The sequence below is a fragment of the Macaca fascicularis genome, chromosome X (genome assembly GCF_037993035.2).
Source record: "Macaca fascicularis isolate 582-1 chromosome X, T2T-MFA8v1.1".
NCBI lineage: Eukaryota > Metazoa > Chordata > Mammalia > Primates > Cercopithecidae > Macaca > Macaca fascicularis.
In genome coordinates, this window is record NC_088395.1 from 137,310,019 (window position 1) to 137,326,855 (window position 16,837).

General features: G+C 40.7%; 1 long non-coding RNA gene across 1 annotated transcript in view; it reads right to left on the minus strand.

The window, feature by feature from the left end:
• The window catches only part of LOC123570907 (uncharacterized), a 54,836-nt gene extending 38,664 nt beyond the window's left edge, over positions 1-16,172 (minus strand). The window contains exon 1 of the long non-coding RNA XR_010584356.2: positions 16,035-16,172. This is a non-coding gene — a long non-coding RNA (uncharacterized lncRNA). The remainder of the gene's footprint in view (positions 1-16,034) is intronic.
• Positions 16,173-16,837: the final 665 nt, after the last annotated feature.

A 16,837-nucleotide genomic window follows, 5' to 3' on the forward strand; every position in this document is an offset into this window, starting at 1 on the left:
ATTTCTGACTGCCTATTTGACATCTTCCCCTGCTTAACCCTGCACTTTAGCTTATACAGAAACTATTATCTCCTCCTGTAGGTTTTATCACAGTAAATAGCAACACAAAACAACTGGTTACCCAAACATGAAACATGGGTCTCATTCAAGACCCTTTTTGAAGGCTTATATATTGTTTTAGGCATTTATGTATACCTATGTTTCTAGCACAATGATAGCATATTAAAATGCTTAGTAAATGTTTATTGATGTATAAAGTTATTTTTCCATGGGTTTAAAATTTGTAAGAGTCATGATAGGATTTGAATCTAGATTTTTATGAATTTAAATCCCTGTTTCATCCACTACATGATATTATCTTCAAGGTAAATAGTCCAATTCCTTAAATCTTTATTTCTTGAAACTTCTCTATTCTTGTACAGTCTTTCCATGTGTATTTTAAAGTATGAGACTTTTAAGTCTGGAAATCTATAGAAAGTATGGAAGTTTGTATTTTCTAAAGATCGCTATAACAATGTCATATTCCATGTGCTGTTTTGCAATGCCACTACCTCATCAAGAAGTAGAGTCTATTTTTCTACCTTTTTGAGTCTGAATGGGACCTGTGACTGCTTTTGCCAATACAATATGATAGAAGTGATGCTGTTACAGTACTTGGAATAGCTCTTAACTGCTCTGGAAATTTTCACTGATTTCTTGAAAGCCAGCCAACATGTGATTACCCTAAGACCACCAATGCTATGAAAAGCTCAAGTCATATGGAGTGGGCCTGGAGGATGAGATGTCATATTGAGGTGGGGCACAAGGTTCCAGACCTTGAGGTGACCGACATGTAGGTGCAGAAGCTATCTTGAAAGTGGAGTGTCCAGTCCCAGCTCTCCAGCCAGCTCCACATGAATGAGAAACAAACCACTAGGCAAGGCCGTCTCAAATTTCTAATCCATGAAATAATGAATAACATAAATTTGTTGCTTAAGGCCACTAAATTTCGGATGGTTTGGTACACAAGAACAGACAAGCAAAATGGAAGAGAAGGAAATATGACTAACATGCCTATAATCATGGAAGGTTTAGATCAAAATCTTTTTTTCCTAAGCCCCAAAATACCAAGAAAAGGAAGTCAACCTAGAGGGTAAGAAGATTGAATAAGGATATATAAGAGGCTTCCTTAATACCCTCATCAGGAAATAAATACATAGAGCTTGAGACACCTACACCTTTAAAATGGTGAAGAAAAAATATATATGACTTCCAAACAGGCAAAAAGTAAAATAAAATAAAATAAAATAGGATTGCTTTTCAATAGTACAGATGGCAAAGAGCAAGAAGAAGATGCAGCTATTTTGGAGGGCAGAAAGAGTATTCCCCAAAGTCATGACTAGCTTGAATAATGGGTTAAATATAAAAGAATTTAGCAGTCATTAGTGAAAAGTGATGCAATTGAGTTCAACCTGCATATGTATACAAATAATTAAAATGACCAGTGAGAAAATAATTTAGGTGCCAGTAACTGCTTAAAGATAATAACTTCTTAAACCACATTATTAGAAGTGGAAAATTCCAAATGAAGAAGGCTGATCAGCTTTTTTTACTCAGAAAAAAAACCTGGAAGATTGTCCTCAGTTATGTGAGCAATTGGGAGAATTCGAGGACACAAAGCCATACCACGTGGAGAAACTGTTGACTTTTTAGGTCTGTGTCAACCAGGAAAGTCTTTGAAACTATATATTTAGATGCATTCTTGAAATTCTGAACATCTCACACAATTCCTTAATACCTAGTCCCAGCCTAGATCCACTGTAATGGTGTTCTTCAAATCTAACTGCATAATACTCTAAAGGGGTCTGGAAAGGCAGAGCCCAGAGGGAGAATTGCTTCTGGGCTTTCTCATTGCAAGATTTGATTAAGGCAGGCTTTCCCGTAAGACTTCTGAGGTAGACTGGGGTGGGTCTTGTTTGGATGTCCCTGTTATCTCACAAACAGGAAGGATTTCCAATTTCCCACTTAGAAAGAACCAGCAGGCCTGGGGTCAAGGTCAGTTGGACGTGACTTCACCAGAGTTTTGCCCCTGTGTGCTTGCTTTGTGATGTATGACTCATCATAATTAAATTTTGAGCTAGATTAACTATAATTCCTGCACTTATTAGGCGATCAGTGTTTAAAGCCCTTGTAAAAGAGGATGAGCTGTTCATTCTGATAATGCAATTAACTACCCAACAGAGCTAATATTTTATTTTAGGGAAGAGTAATTTTTGATTAATGATGCATTTTATTTCCCAAATCCCTGCAGCAGTGGGTCACATCTTCGGTGAGAAAGCCAAAGAAAAAGGGTAAAATTAGAAAACTTGGAGTGTTTGGAGGCAGATTAGTGTGGATTCTACAGAGCTGGCTGCTCCCTTGGAGCCCACTCCCAATTCCTGAACTTCTGCTCTCTTGGGCACACATGTACCCCAGGATTGTCCACAGCAGAATACACCTCAAGAGTATTTTTGGGGAGCGTAAATCTCCCTTGTCCCAATTTCTTCTTACAGAAACAGGATATAACATCAGCATTTCTGAAGTTCTTTGGCTATGGGACGCTATTTAATTCCATTATTCCCAGAGCAAGATCTATGTGAAGAGAGGACTGGTTGGGAGGGATCCAGAAATGCTTCCTGGAAGAAGTGATATTTGAAAAAAGTGCTGATTAATGGCTTGTGTGAGAATTGGGGTGCACTATTTGGGGTCAAGGACATCAGTTAGAAGGTTATTTTAGGAATCCAGTTGAGGTATCAGCAGGGAGATAAAGAGAAGCAGACATATTCAGCCAATATTAAAGAAGTAGAAATTTCAAGACTTGCCGATTGATTGGATATTTAGAGGACAGTGAGTGGAGAGTGTCAAGAAAAAGGTCTAGGTGCCTAATTTGCATGATGAAGCATATGATAGTAGATTAGGTGGAAAAGCATGTTTGTGTGGGAAGTTTATTTCTTCTGGAATGGTGGAAGAGATTTCGAGTTGGAGTTAACTGTGGTACATCAAAGTGGAGATGTACAATGGGGCAACTGGATTTCTGGGACATGGACTCAGAAAAGAGAAGATACAGATGTAGAAGTTATTGGTGAAGTGGTTGCAACCAGGAGTGTAGACCATATTGCTCAGGAATGGCATCTTCAAATTAGACTATGAGAAGAGGACCAGGAACTAAACTAAAAAAGACTAAGTCCAAAGGAGTAAGCCAAGGAGGAGCCAGGAAGGAGACTGAGCAGAAACAGGTATCAGTGGCTTTAACTTTGGGGAACTGAGGACCATTGAAGCAAAGGGCAGGAAAAATACCTTGAACAAAATGAATCTGCATCCTCAACAAGTGGAATTCATGGGAGATAGGCTGAGGATGACACCACATGTTTAAAGTTTAGCACAGGTAAGGGCATAGAAGGTGAACTGGGAAAGGTGCCAAGGCCAAAATTTCAGTGAACAAACTTGAGCATTTTCAAGTACGGAGATTTCTCAAAGAACTAAAAATAGAACTACCATTTGATTCAGCAATCCTACTACTGGGTTTATCCTGAAATGAAAATAAATCATTATTTTTTTAAATGCCTGCACTCACATGTTTATCACAGCACTAGTTACAATAGCAAAGTCACAGAATCAACCTATATGTCCATCAACGGATGACTGGATAAAGAAAATGTGGTGTATGCATACACCATCGAATACTACTCAGCCATAAAAAGAATGAAGTCGTGTTTTTTTCCACGAAGATGGATTGAACCGGGGGCTATTATCTTAAGTGAAATAGCTCAGTACCAGAAAGATAAATACCACATGTTCTCACTTAGAAGTGGAACCCAAACAATGGATACACATGAACATACAGAGGGAAATAACAGACATTGGAGACTCCAAAAGGTGGGAGAGTGGGAGACGGCTAAGGATTGAAAAATTACATATTGACTACAATGTTCACTCTTTGGGGGGATGGGTACACTAAAAGCCCAGACTTCACCACTAGGCGATATATGCATGTAAGAAATCTGGACTTGTACCCCCTAAATATATAAAAATAATTTTTAAAAATTGAGCACATTTTCTCTGAAAGCAACTTGCCACTATTTGCTAACCTGCCAAAAAGACTTAGTGTGGCCTTCCTTCTTTTGGAACCAATGTAGGCATCACTATTTTTTCCCTTGGCCTCTGGATCCAAGAGAGCAGCGTCCATCCTTTGTGCCTTCCTCAAATCCTTCCTGCACAGCCACTGCTGCTGGCCTCTGAGAAGGATGGAAACTGATGCTGGGCCCACAGTATTCCAAACTTACCATGATCTGGCCCAAACATATATTCCCATCTTATCTTTTTCTTTTTTGTATCCAATCCCAGCTCCATCAGAATAGAATTATTCACTGATTCCCATCTAATCCGTCTGGTTTCTTACCACTGTGCCTACATCATGCTGTTCTCTTCCTGACAGTGCCTACACCCACCCAGTTCCTATTTCTTCAAATTCTACTCGTCCTTCCTTGGTCGGTTTCATATACCATGAAGTTATCCCACATCCCCCAAACAGCAAACAGATCTGAATCTTTTCTCTAGGCTACCAGAGCATTTTACTCTTTCATGGCACGAATGCTACTTTGCTATGTATTTGGAATTAGCCAAATCTGTTTTAAATTCCTCCCTCTAGACCATGAGGCTCTGGACCATATCCTGCCTTTCTTTACATCTTATCCATCAGCACTAAGTACAGTGCCTGGTACATATGAAATATTTAATAAATGATTATATAATGAATAAGTGAATGCACAAATGAAGGAAGAAATGATTCGTGGAAGAGCCCAGTGCTAATCTCAGAGAGAGAACTTTCTCTTATCTGGCTTCCAGATTCCAAATGGAGTCTTATTACAAGTCTTGGATGTTGTCTTATTCCAGTAAGAAAAAGGTTTTGCAACCATGTCATGTTGAATCTCTCAATGGTCATGTGCATAGTTACTCATTTTCTGTATTTTCCTTTCTCCATATCCAACTGTAAGCGAATGCTATGGTATAGGAGAAAGAGCCTGGCTTGGGTATGGGATGAAGTTGGATTTGAATTCTGACACTGTCTTTTACTCACTCTCTGTGATTCTATAACAGGTCACTTGCCCTCTCTGTGTTCTGTAAACAGGAGTGTCCATCTCTGACCTGCCTCCCTTCCAGTACTGCTGTGAGGCCCCAGAAAGATACAGAATATACAGCTTCTTTGCAAAGCATAGACTCTGGGCATAGGTGAGGAATTATCATTAATGAGGTAATTAATCTGGCTTGAAATAAGGAAATGTAGATCCTGTCCTGGTTGGACCAGGCTGCATTTTTAGTCACTATGCTGGCTCTTGCAGAGCTCTGGGATATGGCTTTGGGTTATGTAGATGACACTTGTTAATGACAGAACAGTCTATAAGGGGAAAAATTTCAGATATGCTGGGGAATCCAAGGTAGCTAGATTGGCTAGTGACAAGCAGAGAACAGACTCTGCCTGGAATTGGTAATGAGGTCGCCGAAATGGAAGAGAAAATTGAGCCAAAGTGTAAATGTTCAAGCAGTTTAGGGAAGGGGTGTGTGTGTGTGTGTGTGTGAGTGTATGCATGCACCCATATGTATGATGGGGAGCAGGGGTCTTTAAGAACAATGAGTCTTGTCATTTGCATAATAGCTCTTCACAATTTGCAAAGCATTATCATAGCCACCATCTCTAAGGTCAGAGAACAGTATCTCCTTTTCCAAGATAACCTCAACTAGACCACCATCTCAGTCTTGACCTTTCCTTCCCTTCCTTTTTCTTCTCTTCCCTTTTCCTTCCCTTTCTTTTCTTTCTCTTCCCTTTCCTTCCATTTCTTTTCTTTCCCTTTCTTTTCCTTTCTCTCAGTCAATATCTCCATCCAACCTTAGTTCCCTGAGGACGGTTGTAGAAACTGAGTCTCAGAGAGTGAGAGGAGCAGAGATGGAACTTGAATTTTAGGCTTATGCCCTATTTTTATTTGGTATTTACCTTTTTATTATATATAAAAACAACAAAGCCCATTGTAAAATGTTTGAGGGGAGAGGAAAACCCAGACACGTATGAAGAAGAAAACGTCATTCATCCTTAACGATCAATATTGGATCCATATTTCCTTCCAGCTTTTTTCTATGCAATTTTACATGCTTGAGATTCTGCTAAATGTAAATTTATAAATTCCAGTATACTTTCCACTGCATCATGATCTGTGTAGTTTCCTTTTCTACACTAGACATTGCCTCTTCCAAACCACTGTTGCCTTTAAAGCCCCACTTGTCAAATAAGGTGTGTAGTAATGCCCCTTTGGCCTCTTGCAGCTGAAGTGAGAATCCTTTGAGATTCTAAGGGTAAGGGTATTTTGGAAATCTCAGTATGTGATTTGTGGAGGGGGTCTCAAGTGCAGGGTTTGGGGTTGAATAGCAATAGGCTACTCTGGCTCCTTCTCAAGTAAGCCCCCCTGTCCACTCACTGGAGATGAATGTTTCCAGGAGCCTCCCTCCTAAGCACTCCTTTGAGCATTCTGGATATGTCTTCACCCTCTCATCCTTTCCCCCTTTGTCCTTTCTCTCCTGTCTCCACTTTGACCTCAGGTGACCCTTAAGCAATAACCTGCAATGGTGAGTGGGATTTGATATTAAATATCACTTGAGAGCACAAGCAAGACATCTTGTACTTTTCCAAACTCACAGTTTAAAAAACACATAATAACATTTATTCTCTCATATTTGTTTTTGTCCCTATTGGGTTAATTCTTGTTCTGCAGATATTTGTGTTACAAACTGACTATTCTTAGGCCAGGTGTGGTGGCTCAGCACTTTGGGAGGCCGAGGCGGGTGGATCACCTGAGGTCTGGAGTTCAAGACCAGCCTGACTAACATGGAGAAACCCCGTCTCTACTAAAAATACAAAATTAGCCGGGCATGGTGGTGCATGCCTGTAATCCCAGCTACTCAGGAGGCTGAGGCAGGAGAATTGCTTGAACCCAGGAGGCAGAGGTTGCGGTGAGCTGAGATCGCACCATTGCACTCCAGTCTGGGCAACAAGAGTAAAACTCTGTCTCAGAAAAAAAAAAAAAAAAGAAAGAAAAAGAAAGAAAGGAAGGAAGGAAGGAAGGAAGGAAGGAAGGAAGGAAGGAAGGAAAGAAGGAAGGAAACGAAACAGACTATTCTTAATGTATCTGTAGATGACAGAAACTGAAAAGAAGAGGTCCCAATAGTAAGAGTTAGCATATGCATGGAATATTAACTTATTGATTAATTGATTTTAATCTATTATTATCTTATACTTTCAGTAGTGGCAGAGTTCTTCGTTGAGGGAGGTGGAGAGGTGTGATGGTCACTGGTGGCTTAGTCTCCTGGGAACTTAGCTCACTGGGATGCCAGATTAATGCATCCTTGATGTGGGTTTCTTGCATTGGAGTGAATAAGGTTCTGATGATTAGGTGACCTGAGGAGGGAAGGGAAAAGAGTGTTTCTGTCTCCCAGCTAGTCATGTCTTTGATCGATAAAACTGTGGTTATGTAGCCACTCATATTCATTTTACACATCAAATATTAATCCCACAGCACACAGCAGTATTTCTCAATGTGTGGTCTATAAATTATCCATATCAGAAGCACTTTAGTCGAGGCCTGGGGATCTGCATTTGAAAAGCATTCCAGATGATGCAGATGCACACCAAAATCTGATCCCCAATGCTCCAGTCTCTCAAGTACTCTGTGAGAGAAAAGGATGCCATGGTTAAGGAAGTTTTGGACACGTTGCCTACTATATCCACCTCTTAAGAGGTTCATAATGCACATTAGCATATTAAAAGCTCTGAAAAATCTTTCAGTAACAGAACAATCTTATGTCCACTAACATAAGATTAATTAAATTATGATACAGATGCAATAAACTCCTATGCTGTATTTTTTTTTTAATGAGGCTGCCCTCAAAGAACTAAGAGGCAGCTTGGTGTAGATGTTAAGAGCATAGGTTCTGGAACCAGACAGACCTGAACTCAAATCCAACCTCTGCCATTAAATAACTGTAATCTTAAGAAAGTCCTCTGAACTGTTTTCTTTTCTCTACAGTGGGAATAATAATAATATTCTTCATCTCATGGAAGTTATTGTGAGTTTTAACTGAATGAAAATATGAAGTATTTATAGAATTGTATTTGGTACATGGAAAATGAACAGTAATTATTAGCTCTTATGATCACTGACATGGGAAAATGCTCATGATATGTTGTTAAATCAAAAGCAAGGCCAAGAACAATATATATAGCATGCTTTCATTTGTGTTAATAAACTGTACATCATAAATAATTTCATAGATAAGTGTGGAAGGATAATCAGTACTCTGTTAATAGTAATTACCTTTGGCCTTAGGTACTGGGAGGGAGGAATGCTGTCAATTTTCACTTTACGCACTTTGGTAAGTTTTTTTTTTTTTGTTTTTGTTTTGTATTTTTCTCCCCAGCTTTATTAAGATGTAATTGACAAATAGAAATTGTATATATTTACAGTGTACAATGTGACATTTTGATATATGTATACATTGTGAAATGATTGAATCAAGCTATTTAACATATCCATTACCTCACATACTTAGTGTGTGTGTAGTGAGAATATTTAAGATATACTCTCTTAGCAATTTTCAAGTATACATTATTATTAACTGTAGTCACTATGCTGTACAATAGATCTCCAGAATTTCTTCTTCCTAACTGAAACTTTATATCCTTTGACCAACATCTCTCCATTTACCCTCCACCTTTTGTTTTTATTTAGTTTTTTAAAAATAATACATCTGGGAGATAAAAGGAATTTTGCCCAGAACTGAACCCAGTATGGCCCGGATAATGGAAAATAATCAAGTGTTAGCACGGTTCTCTCTTGTTTCCAGAGAAGCAAATGAAGCTACGTTTAGCTTTTATTGTTTAAATTTTTTTTATTTTTGCCAGCCTCACCATTCTTCTGACTCATCCAACTGTGTGCCTACTGATCTCCTCTGCCTTCTCTATGCTGACGGCTGCTCTGTATATAAGCCTGTCTTTGTACATGTGAATTTTGAATTCCTAATGCTGGACATTGCATTTCACAGAGGTCAGCCCATGCTCCAGCCTACTGAGACTGTTTTGGATCCTGAGTCTCCCATCCAATCTGTTAGCTAGATCCTCTAGCTTCCCAGCATCCTCACTCCCAGAGAGCATGCCATCTGTCTGAGCTGTTGGATAAGAGTGGTGACTTGACTGACACTGATGTAAAGATCTGTGACTTATCACTAGAGACCCTGATCCACATATCAGCAGCCACCTGCTACCTCTGGAGTCTCACCTGCAGTCTGTATTTCTTCACTTTATCTATAAAGGGCTCATGAGAGTCTAAGTCAAAAGCCTTGTTAAAATCCAGATGCATCCTGTCTACAACATTCTCCGATCTACAAGCCTTGTAACCTTATCAGAAGAGTAAATTAAGTTAGTTCTGCCATGACTTGTTTTCCTAAAGGCCCTACTTAGTGTTATTACTAAAAAAGATTTGATTTGAGCCCAATAGTGGTTTCAATTTAGACATATTTACCGTATTTCCCTACCTGCTCAGTGTCCCTCCCTGTCCCCCCAAGGCCTGCCTGGTGGCTGGAGTTAATTGGATGCATAAATTCATGCAAAAGGACTAGTGGAAAACAAGGGCTTATGTGTACTGTTTGCAACGTAGTAACAAGAAAGAATTGCTCAAAAAGTAGAAATGTTGACATATATGTGTGAATTTTGGATTCCTAGTCCTTGACATTGCATCATGATAGATTGAGGGCCTATTTTGGCTAGAGAAGGATTTTGATGCTCTTTACAATACAACAGGAAGGTTGTTTATCATTCTACCTGTGACCTGGGCTTAGTAATGGAGGTCTATATTAGTTTCTTAGGGCTGCTGTAACAAATTACCACAAATTTTGTGGCTTAACACAATAGACATTTATTATCTCAAAGTCCGGAGGCCAGAAGTCCGATATGTTTCCTGAGCCAAGATCAAGGTGCTGGCAGGGCTGAGCTCCCTTTGGAGGTTCTAGGGGAGATGCATCTTTTGCCCCTTCCCACTTCTGGTGGTTGCTGGCATTCTTTGGCTGGTGGCCACGCCACTCCAATCCTTGCCTACATGGTCACGTTGCCTTCTCTTCTTCTTCTGTCTGCAATCTCTCTCTCTGACACTTGTGATAAGGGCACTTGTGATTGCATTTAGGGCCCAGCTGGCTAGTCCAAGGTAATCTCTCTATATCAAGATTCTTAATTTAATCACATCTGCAAAGTCTCATAGAAGATAGCATTCGCACATTCTGGGGAATAGAACATGGATTTTATGGGAGGGGGAGCATTATTCAGCCTATCACAAAGACTAATAACAAATTACTAATGCCTTCCCCTGCCATGCTCTCCTCAGCCCCTTGGTTTATCTAAGTATGAAGGAGACAACTGGAATAAAGAAAAGCAAAATATTGCAGATGTCACTAGACTTTCTTTCCTCTTCTGGCCCCTGGTGGTATATCCAGTTGCAGATCTGTTCATGTACCTGTCCAGGTTCTGACCATACACACTCTGCTGGGAAATAGTGCAGTATAATCCACTCCTGAAATTCATCTTTGCCAGTTTTCACTCATTTGGGTGGCTTTCGACCTCCACAGCATAATTGCTGACACAAGTTGAAACTTTAACGGGGGGAAAGATTGATTGGCTCACCAATAACATTTGTCTCTTGGGCTGGCAGTGAGCACAGAGGAACCATTTATGCAATCTAATTATTACGTCAATTGGGGGATGGAGTAATGTTTCCCAGATGCCATTTGGCACCTGGAAAGCTGCAAATCAGCACTATCATATAAGAAACATTAATATAGACCATTGATTGGATTCATTGATCCCATCCCCTCCCCCATCCGCCTTTAGCTTCTTATTTTGGTTTGGAGTGAAACGCAAAAGCTTTGCTTTGCTTCTCTTAGCTGCCAGGTTCAGACAGGGGATCGGATTGATTAGATGTATTTTACAATTAAATGTACTTAAGGAATGATGTGCATTTCTGAATCATTGTCCCTTTTCCTGACCTTGAATCATTCAAAATATCTACGGCCAGTAGGACTGAGATCCAGGCTCCAAAGGAAGCCAAAACAGACAGGAGAGAAGAGCAAGGGGCAAAGTGCTGTTGCAATTTCTGCATCCTGAGCCTGCATAATATGTGCTCAGAACTTTTCACTAGGCTTTTCCGGTTCATTGTTGCAACAGTTTCTTGGTGTTAGATCATTGTAAGCCCCCAATAAGGCTTAGTTTTTTATTTTTAATGATTCTTTTTGTTAGTAACTAAGTAATCTGTTGGGATTAACCTCAACAGAGTGCAGGGCCCTAGAGCCCAAGGAAAGAGGATGTTAGGATATTGGGGAGGTTTATTATACCTCTTTAATCTCCATTTCCCTTCCACAAATGTAGGCAGATCCCTGCAAAATCTTTAAGTGACAAAGTCTTTCATTACACAATTGGAAACAAAGCTTAAAATATAGCTAATCCAGGGAAAAGGAACATAGCTACTTAAATCTATACTAATGAGTAAATGACTGCTACTATAGACTCCTAGAGGGTCTATTAGATTTGGAAAGGGCTTCACAGCCCCAAGCCTAAGCTTGTTATTTTAAGGAGGGGAGGATTGAGAATTGACTTGCCCAAGGTCTTACATAAATTTTGAAGTACATTTTTTTTTTTTTTTTTTCTGCAAGAGAGTTTTAATACGGGAGCACCTTAAGGGGCATTGTAAACAGACATTTGTGATCAGTTTTACCAAGGGCCAGTTCTGGGGGATTCCAAAGCCAACTATAACCTCAGGTCAATTTTTAAAGGTAGTTGATCACTAGTGCTTAAAACACACTCTTCCCCCTGGCTCTGCCCTGGCGGGATTCACCAAAAGTTCATGTGTCTTAATCCTTTTTGTTATCTTAGCATCTAGTAGAGTGTCTGCCTCATAAAGGCATTCAGTGAGTGTTTGATGTAAGACTGAATGTTTTCAGAAACAGGGAAGGCTTTTCACTGTATCCTCCATACTCTCTCATTCTGCCTCCTGTGTACACATTGCTTAAATAGCTGTTCAGGTTAGAGATTTTGCCCTTGGGTGGGACTAATAATTGTGTCAATGGTCAGAGACCAAAGTGAAGAAGGCTACCCAGCTCACCCAGGATTGAACCCACACCCCTAGCCTTCCTTAAAGCATATGAGGAGATAGTCAGACTATAATCTGAGATGTTAGAAGCAAATATTATGGAATCCATGTATCTCTGAAGGCCAGAGTCACCAAGTCTATATCTCTGACCATTGCGGGCATCCTAAGTCAGGGAATCCAGCCTGCAAGTGGGAGCCGGCACACCTTCTCCAATAAGCTTTTCTTACTTTCTTGGGAGGAACCCCTCCCTGGTTGTGGTTGGGGCTACAGAGAAAGAGTAAAGGGGGAACCATAGGATTGTGGATAAGTTTCTCAGATACTCATGGCTTGTGGGAAGGAAGGAAGAGTTTGATCTGTCAAGACCTGCCCTTAGCTTTAATCTCACAGTGCCCATGCCCACCAATTCTACTTGTTTATTCTCTCCCTTTGCTGGTTCACCTGCACTCACCTGCAAGGACTGGGCCCAGGCATGGCCCCTGGCCCCAAGCATGCCTACCTCTGAGCTGCCTTGATTAAGTCCCACTGCTCATGCCTTCTGTGTTCATGGCAAAAGTTTTCAGTCAGGGATGATAATGAGGAGACAAGGCAGCCCTTGGGGCAGGGTTACCCATCAGCCCTAGACAAAAACAAGATCCAGCAACAAAGCCCATTCCTGTTGGCTAATGGCTCGGCATTGGCTGAGAGTCCAGAGAGCCTTCAGTTGGTCTGAACCAATGAAAAGCAGCCAAAGATACACTCTCTCTGGCCATTAAAGAGATATTTCCACCTACGATTGGCCCCAGGGTACTTCACCTCAGGGTTCTCCTATTGGCCTGGAATAGCATGCTGGCAGCTAGGGCACCCTGTGGTGAGCAGGCACCTACGTAGGCATGCAGTAAAGCACAGCCTGCTGCTGGGCACTCAGGGGACAGGCAGATAGAGGAGGAGGTATCAAGATCCTCTCTCTGCTTAACTGGTGACATCTTGGGGTCCACCCACTTCTCCTTTTTGTGCCTCTCCCCTCTGGCTGGGCCTGCTCGCTCTCCTGGTCCCATTCCCCAAAGGACTTCGATTCCCAGGTATGGTGGTGACTGGCAACACAGGGTAAGATGTAGCCTTTTCTTAGGGTTATTTGCATTGTTGTAGGGGATCCTGAAATCTGAAAAGTGGTGGTGGTCCAAATACATTGTAGGTTCATAGAATTTTGGTGCCAAAAGGGAACTTTGAAATAGTTTCCATTTTACAGATGAGGAAGAAAACTGAGATGGACTCCAAGAAGTAATAGAATTTGGTCAAAATCATATAGCTAGTTAGTGGCAAGTCTCCTGACCATAGGCAAGGGCATTTCTGATGCATCACAAATGAATCTTAAACTGTGGTATTTCATGAACATTTCTACTGTTCTTCAAACCACTGTTTTTCTGTCCTTAGGAAACTCCTAGTTCCACTGGGGAGATCTTCAGATCACAAATTAATGACTTAATTAACATTTACAACAAGCTTTTGGCTGTGTCTTCAGTGTATGAAGAAGGGGGCTTGTGACATGGGCTTTCTTTCTGTTTACCCTCTTTTTGTGATTACCAACCCACAGTAGTGGATTGACTGTGACTAGGGCTCTGGAGTCATGTAATCAGCTATCTAGCTAGGAAGTTGTACAACTGGTGACTCTGGCCACTAGCACCGTGATGTTTGAGCCATCACTGTTCAAGATGCAGCAAAGAAACAAGTCAGTTACTAAGTGGAAAAAGGTCTGAGTCTAAGCTACTGCCATATCAATACCAGTGCTTCATTTTTCATGCATTTAGCCTCCAAATCCCCTTTAGGTTAGAGACCTGGGTTTATTTGTTCATATATTAGGTGGGACCCTGAACAGTCCTGAAATCCTGGCCCTGGGTAGCTCTGTATCATCAACAACAATGATAAGCATAAAGGGTTTGGGATTACTCAATCCAGCTTTCCCCCATTGTGTCTGTTTTCTTCATGCTTCTACCTTTCTCATTCTCCTTTTTCTTATCCTTTAAAGGCCAATTTAAGTCCTGCCTTCTCCAGGAGCCTCCACTTATAATGCTACCCACGTCAATCTTTCCCTCTTTTGGATTCTTACTGTCTTTCCAGCCTATCCCTCAAAGTGACATTTCATTATATTCCATTTGTATTTATCACTATTGGTTCCATGTATATCAGCCTCATCTTCTCAACAAGAGTATAAGTTCCATAAAGGCAGGCTACACATTTTATCCTTACTAAGTGTGCCCACAATATCTGGTGGATATTCAAATTAGACTAGAATGATAGCTTTTGTGGTGACATGGGAAATGCTCACAATATACTTAAGTGTCTAACTCAAAATACAAAAGTCTATGATCACAATTTTATAAAGACATGGAAAATAAAAGCAAGCAAGCAGAAAGGTAATACACTCAAATGTGTAAGAGGTGGGTGGGATGATAAGTGAATCTAAACATTTATATATTTACCTAACTTTTCAAAGTTTCAACAAGGAGCATGTATTACTCTTATGAGAAAAAAGACAAAGATTATTTAAAAGAGAATCATAGATTCATGAACTCTGGAAAGCAGAGCAGAAAAAGATGGAAGAGCTCATGTAAGTCCTGTCTTACTGTTTTAAGATGGAAAAGCCTGGGGCAGAGCTATGGGAGATGCCTACCTGGTGACTCAGTTTCCATATTCTAGGAGTAAACAACCCAGTTTTCTGGAGCTCTAAGGCTGAGCCTCCTAACCTCTCCTCAAATCCACCTTCCCCTGAGCTTCTCCTCTAGGCATCGGTCCTGGAAGTGGCTGCGTGGTTTTCTCCTGATGAGGTCTCCCATGATTCTTTGGTGTCTCCTGGGAGGGGGAACCTGAGGGTTTGGCTTTGACTCATGCTCTAGTCCCTTGCTAGCCTCTCCTGGAACTCACTGCTTTGCCTCTGAAGCATCCCAGGACAATAAGCTGTAGTATCCACACTCCCAGGTGGCTGGAAGTAAAAAACACCTAACTGTACCCTTTCCTAGAAATATATACTTACTGCACTCTGAGTACTTGCTGGGAAGGGTGATCTTGAACTAATTCCACTCAATACCTTTGCAAAGCCTTGCTGAGAACAATACTATTTAAGGAGGGCCACATGAAATTGGTGCTTGAAGCCCATCCATTCCTTTCCAACTGGACCCAACAGCCCCAGGTACTTGCCATATCCATAACTTTCCCTTCTAGTTAGGCCTACCCCACTCATAGCCAGGAAAAGGGGCTGGATGGATGTTTTATGCAGAAGAGTGGCCCAGGGATGGCCACTTGACCCCAGGCAGGCCATCTATGTTCTGGTAGCAGACCTATGTGGTAGATTTTTCTACTAGTGTTCCTCTTGCCAGCGGTGGAATCTGATGTGCCCACAATTGGTTAAAGTGATGAAGACTCTTGTTAAATGCACATTTGTCACTTGGGATGATAAACACATGTAATTCATTGTGTCCTTCTATGCTTCCATCCTTCCATCCATCCACCAAACAAGCATTGGGCTCCTATTTTTTATTTTCACTTCCCAAACCACAAAGCTCTGAAAACCAAAAACTTTCTCATAAGTTTGACGTTAAAACTCATTTTAACTTACATTATGACAGTCTTTCTTTATCCCACTTAGTGTGAACATCCATATATTTCATGACAAAAATATTAATGTATTTGATTATGGGGAGCTATGCCGCAACCTGCTAGAGGTGTTATGTGATATTGGCAAATACACATGATTACCTTGATAAAATTCCCCAAATTCTGAATTTTGAAACATTTGGCGCCAAGGATTTGAGATAAGGCACTTTAACCCTATAAGATCTAGGGAGGGGGAGGTGGTAGATACCCTACCTGAGTTGGCCAGGAACAGAAGAAACCACTCAGTGAAGGGAGTAGGCATTCAAGTCTTTAGAGAGAGAGGGCTTGCTCAGGTTCAAGCCAAGGAAATCCAGTTGGGTCACTCAGCCATTAGTCCAAAAGGAAGGAACAGGGCTGCAAACAGAAGACAGAATAAAGACTCAAGAGAAAGATGGAACTGAAATGGAACAAGAATAGTTTGAGAATGGGGAAATGAGAGGAAACTAGAAAGCAGCTGGAACAAGGTGTCTTTAACTGCAGTCAGTTGGCTGGTGGCTGTTAGGTACCAATTGGAGTCAGGTTAGCTTTAAAGTTGGAAGATTTTGGCAGGCAGATACTGAGAGAAATGAGACACAGCCTCTGTCCTCTCTTTGCCGAGAGTCTAGAATCTGCAGGGTCCTGAGACAATGGACAGAAATTGGAGTCACATTAGTCTGAAACAAAGATTTGGCTTTGACTTTTTTCAATCTCTGTATTTTTAAAGCTTTATTTTTAAATTGTGAAATATACCACACATAAAGAAAAGTGCATAAATCATAAATGCACAACTTGTTCAACGAGACACCCGTGTTAATTGTTACCCAGTTAAAAATAGAATATTATCAGCATCCCTGATGCCCTACTTGTGTCCCTTCCCTAATCATAATTCCTTTCTCCCCGACTAAAAGGTAACAACTTTTTTGACTTTTCCAAAAATCACTTCCTTGCTTTTATTTATACTTGTACATCTTAGCATGCATTCCTAAACATTATAGTTTTGCCAGTTACTGACTTTTATGTAATAATTCAGTATGTAT